This window comes from Hippoglossus stenolepis, chromosome 11, assembly GCF_022539355.2.
Source record: "Hippoglossus stenolepis isolate QCI-W04-F060 chromosome 11, HSTE1.2, whole genome shotgun sequence".
NCBI lineage: Eukaryota > Metazoa > Chordata > Actinopteri > Pleuronectiformes > Pleuronectidae > Hippoglossus > Hippoglossus stenolepis.
The window spans coordinates 18,376,949-18,388,152 of NC_061493.1; the positions used below are offsets into that span (position 1 = coordinate 18,376,949).

Below are 11,204 nucleotides of genomic sequence, written 5' to 3' on the forward strand. Positions count from 1 at the left end.
ATTCAACAGTCTTTAATGGGAGCTCAAGCTGATGTTTGGATATTGTGTCGAATGAAAAGCTTCCGCCTTTTCTCATTAAACGTAAGGTTATAAAGTGCAGTCAGGCAAAAATGATTTCATACATGTATTCATACTTTGCAGAATAGAGCGGAAAGTGCAGAAGTTGGGGGCCACATGAATACCAGAGCCACCATTTGTGTTTCTATGAGTAGGAGTGTGGGTGTAAAGCATTGACTGAATATAAGGATGGACGACACATCTCCACTTCCTCCAACTGTACGAAAATGAAGCCAAAACATCCCAGATTCGTGGGTTACCATCTTTGGGCTGGTGATGTAATTTGGAGCCAGCGTCTGTGCAGTGTAGGGGTTTTGGCCCCGTCTGCCCAATCAGGAGTCAGTCTAAGCTGTCAATCATGATGCCACACCTCCTTTTCATGGCGTCAAATAATTAATTAAACTTGAAAGAAAAGAAGCACATAGACAAACATCAGAAAGACTACTACCGAAAATAACAGAAACTATCTTTGGGAAGAAACATTACTTGACATGACTTTTTAGTTTGGTCCATGTGTCCATATGTTAACATGGAGGAGGAGGGGATACACTGCAAACAGCCATATGAAGGACAAATGATTGACAAAAAAACCCACACAAAACTCAAAAATCAAATAAATAAATACAGCTGTTAATGAAAAATGCAATTTCTGTATTTCTTCATTTATTTATTTCTACATTTCCACTTTCATTCATTTACATATCTATTTCTGTATGTCTACATTTATATGTATTGATTTTTATATGTATGACTTATGACTTTTTCTGCAGAATCTCTGTGAGCTTCATATTTGAGGTTTTGGCAGAAACGTCTCATCAGCTTTAAGATGGATCGCCAAAACATTTGATTTGACAGTCATGCCCCCCTCAAGATAAATAGTAATAACATGACTCATCATTATCATGGCAGGGTTTAGTGTGTGAGTAGGTGTAGGCTTCACAAAGCTGAGATAAATACAGACGCTTTATCGAACCCTTCGGTGTTTAACAGAACTTTCTTGATTTAAACAACCTCCTCTGAAGCCTGAGGGAGCAGCATCATAAACAAAAGCAGCTACAGACCGAGAAAGGAAGTGAAAATTGCTTTTTAAGTGTTTGTTTTTGAATTTTAAGTCTGTCTCAAACTTTTGGACACAAGACATTAGCTCGACTAATGGTTTGTAGTTTCCTACCAAGTCTGTAAATCTGCTGAACGTCTGTCAGCGACTGACGGGATCGAATGGTCACAGAGCGACCACTCAACCGAGGCTTTAAATAACTGCAGGTAGAAGAATAAAACTACAGGCCTGTAAAGTAGAGAGAGAGCAAAGCGTTTCCAGTTTCTCCGTATCTCCAGATGCATCACCTTCGACTATCAGCCCAGAGACACTTAAGCATTTCTTTTTTTTTTTTGCAAATTGCCCTTGATTACACATTTTTAGTGAAAATGATCAGAGGAAAGAGAGTTTAACATTATTACTCTGTCTCATTCAGAATAAAAAGAGACTTCAAAGATGGTTCTTTTACAATATTCATGAGTTTCTAAGATCCTCAAAGCCTGTTAAGAAGAAGCATGTGGTAGGACTGCTGGCAAATGCTGGAGGAAACATCCCGGGCCAGAAAACACACTCATACTAAATCTGAAGCAGCCTGATCGGCAGAGCGGGAGGTGAAGGGTTTGGATTCATCTTGGCACACTTGGCGCTCCAGAAATTAATGCTAAATAACATCTTCATGCATCAGAGGAGCTGTAAACGCATCCCGGCTCATCACTGGCATATTTGCCTCCACGCAAAGTCCTTTTTGTGTGTGTGTGTGTGTGTGTGTGTGTGTGTGTGTGTGTGTGTGTGTGTGTGTGTGTGTGCGTCTCTAAAAAGTCTTTCTTACAACAGAGGAGTGAGAGTTTGACAGTGATGTTTTTTCTTGGGGGATTCCGCAGCATCCTCCGGTGCTGAAGAGGTTCCAAGTGTAAGTATTTCATGGATCCTCTTTGGTCCTTTCACACTGACTGTCAGGAGCTTCAGAGTCTGAATTCTCTGGAGATAAAGAGGCGGGGAGCTGGTGAAAGTAATCATTTTAGCACTTCCTCGCTCCCTGATCTCTCCTCACTGACTCACGCTCCTGTCTGAGGAGAAAAGATGAAACCTCCTCATCCGACATGACAAATACATACGGGATGTGAAAGGTGCATTCAGGCCACACTCACTCGCTGCTGTTTGAATGTTGCATTGCAGCATTTGATCTTGACAGTGGTACAACTGTCGTCAATAGGGGGAAATAAGGCTGAGTTTAATTTGCAGACATCTTCATGGCCGCCTGCAGACGCTTCTCAAACTGAGTCTCAACTTTTAGTGTCTCACTGGGAGAAAAACATCTCTGCAAAGGTGAATGAAATATTGGACGATAATAAGCCCCTTTTTGCCTCATTCTTCTGAATGACGGCCGAATGTTTAATATGGGGGAATAAATGTGGACTGAAATATAATTACATTTTTACACAGTCTAAATTTATGACACTCTACACTGCGGTGCAGGTGTGGGTTATTTTTCCTTCTCTCTGCTGTATGTGACAACACATGCAGCATAAAATGTGAGGATTTAGAAAAAATTCTGCTCTGGATAATACAAAAGATGGTAATACGGCTGAAACTCACTCTGTGACAGAAGCTCTGGGAGATTTGATGTCAAGGAAAATGATTGTAGGTGACCTGACTGCTACGCTTTTCTAATTGTCAGTCAGGGACAGAGAGAGAAAGAAGCAGCATTTCAAAAGTGAAAAGCCAAATTGCATTTTGTCTAAATGATATTAAATCAAAGAATATAATGAATTCAACTCGGATAAATGGTGAAAATGATCTATAAAAAAGGAGCTAACAGCATACAGATGCTTTTGAGAGTTATTGTCAGGTGGTAGTGAAATAATTTGCTGGAAGAGAAGATTGATTCTCCTCGCACGTCCGTGTATTTAATATGGAGCTCCAGCCAGAATACCTTTAGCTTAGCATCGTAGAGACAGTGAGAGCAGCTCAAAAGTAAAACGTCCACGTACCAGCACCACTACAGCTGAAATATAAAGTGAGCACGTTTCTGTTGAATGACAGCAGGACACAATACATGGGAATAAATATGGAATCTAATTATGTTTTTAATAAAGTTTCAATTTGCAAACTACACCACCATGAAGGTATGGATTATTTTTCCTCGTCACACTGTGAGATTTTATCAAAATGTTGCTGAAAAAAGGTTTAAAATCACCCAGGGACAGACTTTATTATTATCTATATACCTTTATTACCTGGCGACTAACTGGCTATATTTCTTTGATTGTCAGTCACAGACAAAGAAAGAAGCATCATTTCAAACATAGAACTCCCACAAAGATAAATTGAATATGCTTAATCAAAAAAGAGTGAAGAGCCAAATTGCATTATGTCTAAATGACATTAAATCACAGAAAATAATGAATTCAACTCAGACAAATGGTGAAAATGATCTATATAAAAGGAGCTTACAGCATACAGATTCTTTTAAGAGTTATTGTAAGGTGGTAGTGTAATAATTTGCTTTTTTGGCCGCTGTTGAAAGAGAAGATTGATTCTCTCTCTCACGTCTGTGCATTAAATATGAAACTACAGCCAGGATATCTTTAGCTTAGCTAAGCATCGTAGAAACAGTGGGAGCAGCTCAGAAGTAAAACATCCACCTACCAGCACCACTACAGCTGAAAGCATGTTTCTTTTGAATAACAGCAGAACAATACAATGGAATAAATGTGGAATCTAATTATGTTTGTGATAAAGTCTATTTGAAAACCACAACACAGAGAATTCAGCAGAATGTTGCTGAAAACAACTAAAACCCACTCAGTCACAGAGCAACGTTTATTACTGGGCAACTGACTGCTACGCTTTTCTAAATGTTAGTCGGAGAGGAAAACAATAAACATAAATTTAAGACAAAATAATATGCTTCATCAAAAAATACTCAATTAAAATGATATGCCAAGTGGAGATTCAAATTGCATCGTGACTAAATGACGTTTAATCACAGAACATAATGAATTTAACTCGGAAAACGGTCTTATGAAAAGAGCACTGTGCAGATTTTGGAGACTTGACATAAGGTGGTTCTGTAATAATAATGCTGTGCAGGCACCAGTGGCCTTTTTTCTTGGCCTCATCCATTTTTTCCAGCTCTTTCGCAGCCATAAATTACTCAGCTAATGCCCCAACAGCAGCAGCTATTGCTGAATCATTCAAAGACCTCAATTAACAATTAAAGGCTTAATGAATAGAGGTCCACGCTGGGTGGCTTTGCTCCGCGCCCAGAGGAGCCCAGTGGAATCTAATCTCTCCTGCAGGACAGTACAGTAAATACTGGCTAACGGCGTGGAGAAGATAGAGAACAGCCCGTTAATGCCCACATGTAATGAGCAACTAGCTGTGCAATTTTCTGAGCTTTACCGTGGCACCTGGAAATTCTCCTTTGTGAGTTTTGTTGTGAAGCTTAACAAGGAAGTATGACTGTCAAGCACCGTTCTTATTTTTTCCTCCGCTCCTACACCCCATTACCTCCTGGATAATACCTGTCTTGAGTTTGAATTGAAGAAGGAGAGGAGGGGGTGGGTGGCAACAAAAGGAGAGAGACAGAGACATAGAAGCAGAGAGAGGGAAATAAAAAGAGGTGAGATGGAAGGAGAGAATGAGCGACGCTGGAAAAAAGGAGGGTGACAAAGGCATTTGCAATGCCAATCATCTTCAAGGAGCTTAGAACTGGGCCTCGGACCAGAATATCAAAGATGGGAAATGCAGGCATACATCATGTGGTAGGTAGGTAGCTGGAGTGCTAGCTTATAAATTATTACTGTGAATATCTCCCTTTATATTGCCATATCCTATCTGCCTTTTATTTACATATTTTTCATACCTTTAATGAACTGACTTTTTGAACTGTAAAGCGACGCTCCGCCGTGTGGAGCCCACAGCTACACGACTGCGCCGCGCTCCTGTGAAGAAAACACATTCCAATTCCCTTCAGCTTTATCTCCTCGTCCTCCTCTACACAAATTTATGGAGGCTTTCTGAAGCATGACAGCAGACGATCACGCACCTAAAATGAGTTGTACCATAATCAGATTTTAGCAACCTATAGCCTCGACCAGCGACGACAGCGGCGAGATAAAAGCTGGCTGTGACCTGTGCTGTGAGCTGGGATGAAGCCATATCCCTGCGAGGAGATTTTATCCTGCATTTTATAATAATAACAGGACTGATTATCTCTGGAATCAGGGCATTTGTGTGCTTTTACTACACAGCACAAACCTGATCTTTGAGGTCAGTGTGTATCATTTGGACAACTTCAAGCTGTTTAGAGTGGTGGCTCGTGTGAGTAGTTTTAGAAGTGATAAACGGAGGGACCTCTGGGTGACTTTCGATGTTGCCTCATCGATTCCACAGGGATTTATTGTTTTAAGGGAACATTTTGAACCAGATTTTTCTACCAGCCAGGCTTTGCCAACTACTTTTCTTCAGAGATTCTCTATTGCATCACCAAGTATCACAATGTTCCTGTCTGAATACTCTTGAAAGTTTGTTTTCTTGGAGACTTCCCCATTCTCACACTTAAAACAAAGGATTACTCCTACATCTCTGTGTGTATTTAAAGCAAGGAGCGAGAGAAATAGACTCCACCTGCTGTTGCAGCGGGGGAATCCACAGCTCCGCTCCAGGGCATGTGAACATATGCCATGCATTCCCATATCTCTTGGCACGGACATTTTTTCTCCATTTCCTTAATTCTCCTGTTGTGTGAGTGCCAAATATAGCTTCCGCTCCACCAGGCTAAAGTAACTGGGTCACTAGAGCTGTGAGTAATTAGCTGATAACAAAATATGTTTCTGTTTTATGACACCAGGAGCCTGAAGACTGAGGTGAGAACTGTGGCAGGGGTTTGACGGTTGAGGGTGAAAAGGTCGACGTGGGCAGGAGGCCAGAAATAACACAATCTGTAGGTTTGATCAAATGAATAAAAAAAATTGCATGAGGCAGAGGTGGATGTGAATGACGTCCATTTTCACACTGTGAATATTTTAAACTAAATGTCCAAGAGCTAATTATAGGGAACACATTTCAAGTGCGTTTCTAATGGGAAACCAGAAAATATATAGAAAGAAAAAAAGGAAAACATTAAAGCAGGCTCTAGTGTTTTGATCCCTTGACTCCCGAGTTTCTATATTAGTTCAAAAGCACTCCATAGTAAAATGTACCATCACTATATAGTACAACCCAGTGCAATGTTATTATATACGTTACATTTTTCTTGGGTCTATATGTGAGAGACTTGTTCCTGCAACTCTGAGATAAATTTTGAGCCAAATGTTTGTTTCTTGCTGGTAGGAAAACACAAATACCTGATGTATTTAATATAATAGAAGGGATACTGCCACTTTGGTTTGAAGAAAGTGAAATATCTCATTATCTTCAACTATGTTTGTCAAAACTTTCTCCAGATTGTGTATCTGTGGACCTGAGCCTCACTTGTTTCTTCCTGCTTCCACAAACATGACATTCTTTTAAGAGAATTCCAAACTGGATGTTATGTAATATCATTAATTTTATAAAAATAGATTTAATTCATACAAGTCATAATGCTGCTTTTATTACCTTGTGCGCCAATAGAGTAGGGTATTGTTTTAATGTGTGTGTGTGTGTCTGTTTGTGTGTGTGTGTTGACTTGGTGACGTGGGAGGATATCTCCACTTTAATAACTTTTGTAGCCAATCTGTCAAAGGTCAGAGGTCAAGGTCAGAAATATGGTCTGAAGAACACATTTTCTAGAATATCTCTGTAAATAATAGAGCCAAAGAGACAATCTGAGGCTTAACTTGCTCAGAAAATAATTCCCTATTGTATGATAAGTGACGTCATGAAGAAGTCACAGTGAAGTCAGAAAAGGAATCAGAAATTCATTTTTTACTGCATCCTATAGGACTATGACCTTTATATAGTTATATTATATTTATTATTATATATATTATATATTAAGTTTATATAGATCAAAATATATTTTGTTATCATATGGTGGGAAAGATTTTAAAGTGTTGTCTCTATAAAGTCTGACAACATCATATAGTGTAGTAATGCATTAACCTTTGCAACCAATAACATTATAGACACAAGCTAATGTGTTTATGTGCACATGTGAGGTTTATGCAGCACACACACACACTGTATACATCGCCCCTTTAGAGATTTTCATTAATAGGTTTGATGAAGTTCATACAGCTATTGTATCACTTTAAATACCAGAGACATCTCAGGTACAGCGAATACTTTTCAGTCGTTACAGCTGGTTCACATTGGAGGTAAACTGAGACATGTCCTGTGCAGTAACTGGCTTTTTGCCTGTTCATCTGTATGAATGAGTTTCTCCACTACCTATACACTCAGGTAAACATGTTCCCCTGGTTCTATGGCACAAACGATTAGGATACCTCAGGCTTTGCTTGCACAGTCCAAATACATGTGTCCTTACAATAAAAGCCTCATTCCAGTTTGGACTGAAAAGATTAAAGACCAATTCAAGTTTTTCAACATTTCCAAAGCACCAAGGAGTCTTTTCAGTGAAAGTATAATTGTTTTCTCTCTTATCTGGGGTAAAAGTCTCCTTTTAGAGCCTGGTGAATGTGGCTTGCGGAGCTTGAAATAGCTCCGAATGAGCCGTGCGCGGTGGCGAGGCCGGGGGTTAGTGAGTGGAGACACTCCAGACTTCCAGGCAGGAATCAACTCGCTCCAGCTGCCAGAGTAATAAAGTGCTGGCAGCTGTCCACGGTTCTGAAATCAACCACTATCTCTTTGAATGGAGAATAAAAGGAGCTGGCCATGGTGCTGAGACCCCCCGATGCTGCTGGGCTAATGGCTCGACTCACAACTCAACTGAGCATCAGGTGCATGCGTATACAGTGGCTGCTGTTTATCCAAATCTGCTGCTTTCCAGTGGCTGAAAAGACAGAGACAGACTCTGTGTGTTGAATATGACTAATGCAGGGGTGGAACGTGGCATACACATCCAAGAATAGGAGATCAAATAGGGAGCAGTGGGTATTGCCAGATGCATAATGAAACGCAGAACTATATTATGTGAAGTGGATATCATATATGAAAATGTTGACGCAACGCGCTCCTCTGAATGGCCACGCCGTCGTCATCCTTCTTTGTGTTTGTCTGACTCCCTCATCTGTTTTTCTCTTTGGTTATCTCTCACATGCAGGGCTATAAAAAGACACAGGGAGAAGCAGCTCCTCTAATCTGTTCTTTGACCTATCGTCTGAAAGCTGGAGCAGCTCTAAAATGTTTTTCCATCTGTATCCCACAGAAGACGGACTCCGTGGTGCGTGGCTTTGAAGCAGCCCACATCATACACCTAGGGTCAGTGATCATCCCAGCCCACGGGTGCACAAACCCACTGGACAGACAGATTACTGACTGGGCCAGAAATGCCTGGCTAAACTTTATTCCAGCTCTCTCCTCTCTGGGCTCATACTGATTCTGTGCATGCATGTATAGGCTGGCCATTCCTATAGCTCATCCCTGGAGAGAGATAAGTATTGTTTGAGTAGCAGCACATTTCATGCTCCGCTTCCCCCACCTGTTCCCTGACCTGCAGAGTCTCGAGGCTGGAATAACTGTCAAACGCCTTCACCCACGTCTTTTGGGGGATGATTGAAAAGAGGGGTTTGTCTTCCAGAAGTTACCAAAGCACAAAAACAAACTTTGCTGAAGGTGATCATATAAAAGGATAACGCCACATTTAGGTCAGTGTTTTGGACTTTGTCGTCTGCAGATGCGTGTGGCTGCAATGTCAAGGTCAAACTATTAATCCAATCTATCGGGCTGATTTGAATAATGAAGAGCAGAATTTGTCTGGGCCTCAAAGATACCCCCCCTCCCCCCCTCCCAGCGGTGCCTCACGGGGCCAATTTAAGTTTCCAACCTTCTCTGTGTGATGTCTCACTGTGTTCGCTGGTTATCAATCGCGAGTGCAATGAGGTTTGTGTGTAATGAGAGAGGAGCACAGCTGTGTTTGCTTCAGTTGGCAGGAGTCTGTTTTTGTTTTGCACAGCGGTGATTTGCAATCATGGACCTGTCTGAAATTTTACAAATTGCCATCAGTTGAAGGACAAGAGTCGTCCCGCATCCTGTGACATGCTTTATCACTTTGCATTGAAAGAAACAGAGTTTAAATATATTTTAATGGTGGCTTGCTGTTTGATTCTTCTCAGTTTGGAAGAGAAATCTCAAATCTGGAAATCTGAAACTATTTCATAATTTCAACATGATTCCAGCTCTGTCCGAGATATTCAGTTAAAAAAGGTTATTTTTAAAGATTTTTTAAAAAGTGGGATGCAGTGCAGGAAGAAGTACAAGAAACACCAAAGTTCAATTCCTCACCTACGAGAAAAGCAAAATCCTCAAAGATGAAAATCAAAACTGTTATCTTTGCGCCCTCGGAGACGAACTGCCTCCAACACCAGAGAAACACTGCAAGATCAGAGAGGAGCACCAAAACCAAAATCACACCCAAACAAGCCATGAGAAAGAGGGGGGGGAAAAAGCCAGAAAACAAGCAAGAGGCGTGTGGATTGTGATGAAGTGAGCTCGTAAAAGAAGAAGCTGCTTCGGGAGGAGAAGAAGGAAGAGAGAGAAGAGGAAAGAAAAAAAAAATACCAAGAGCGTCCGCAAGCACGTAGTAGTGGGTCTATTTCTCAGAGGATGTCTCCGGAACACTCAGCATCCAAGATTGAAATCATTGCATGCAGAGAAACGAGAGAAAACACTTTCCCCGAGACAAGGCAGCAAGAAAAAGAGGCTTAAAAATATGAAAATGTCAGTGGAAGGTGTCAGTACTCACCGAGCGGGAGTAAAAAGGTTTCAAGTAAAAAGAAATGGGGGCGTTTAGCGGCGGTGGGTTGGTGCTGTGCAGGATTGTGGATAAACCGAAGCGCTGCGCTCGCTATCACTGCCGGTTGTTGAGTCATGTGACTGAGGATTGGCCAGAGTTTGAGAGGCGCGCACACACACACACACGCTCACACACACACACGCTCACACACACACACACACACACACACACGCACACACACACACACACACACCGAGGTATTCAGGGCTGTAATGGATAAGGGCTTTTCGGGTAATGTCATTGATTTTTTTTCTTCTCAGCACAATTCCAGTTTCTTCAAATTGGGTCCAGCCACTACACGGGGGGGAAGTTAAGAATATATATATATATTGCAAGCTACTGCAGTGAGTAAGTGCATGGTATCATATTTTTATACTTATATTTCAGTTTTCTCCTCATGTAGAGAATCGATTGTCTGAGGAAATTCTGTATATACTGTATATAAGTGTAACAATGCCAATTAAACAGCAGTGATGTGTAACTGAGTCCTATATGCGTTTGTAATATTTATTGTTATAATCCAGGGGTGGGATCAGGGGCCACTGGTCGCAGCTGAAATCTGATTGGCTCCTTACTTGGCCCCTGTCCGGTCAGTAGTCTTTAACAAATAGTCAGGAAAACGTCACAGTAACAGAAAAACTATTTGTTGAGATTTCTTTTGAAAAACTCATTGTGCTTGAATGAGGAAATCATCCATCAATTCTCTGTACTGAGTTTCCTTTTGAGGGTCGAAGGGGGAGACCGAGCTAATCTCAGCTGATATTGGGCGAGAGGCCGGACAAGTCAGAGTCTCCACAGACACAAGAGAGAACATGGAAACTCCACACAGAAAGAACCACCATGCCGCCCTGGAACAAGGAGCAATGATGTGTGGCTTTGTTCAAAGCTATAGAGCTAACAGTAAACAAGGAATTACTTCAGTGTGCACCTTACTGAATCAGGAATCGTACGTATGGAGATATAATTTGGCCCCTCTGTGTAAATAGGGGCCCCTTAATGGCCAGCAAATTGGACAAATCCTTGGCTGTGTCCGAAATTACTAACTAATCACTGCTACCATTTTGTAGTTCTGTCCGAATGTTTTATACCCTATATAGTGCACTCATTATTTCCCACAATGCATTGCGGAGTAGTACAAGTAGTAGCAGTGTACAACTGACTACATCGTCCTCTATATAGAGGACAGAAATGAGTGAGTGGGTGATTTCA

The 11,204-nt window shown here is 41.2% G+C and overlaps 1 protein-coding gene across 8 annotated transcripts in view; it reads right to left on the reverse strand.

Annotated features, from left to right (window-relative positions):
• Positions 1-10,070, reverse strand: part of ralyl (RALY RNA binding protein like) — a 35,056-nt gene extending 24,986 nt beyond the window's left edge. For 2 of the 8 annotated variants that reach the window (XM_035169334.1, XM_035169335.1), the window contains exons 1-2: positions 9,945-10,037; positions 9,485-9,574 (exon numbers count right to left, since the gene is read on the reverse strand). The gene's annotated coding sequence lies outside the window, so the exon portion shown is untranslated. Of the gene's footprint in view, positions 1-9,484; positions 9,575-9,944 lie in introns of all 8 variants that reach the window. The other 6 variants (XM_047341890.1, XM_047341889.1, XM_047341887.1 and 3 more) reach the window with 5 other exon arrangements.
• Positions 10,071-11,204: the final 1,134 nt, after the last annotated feature.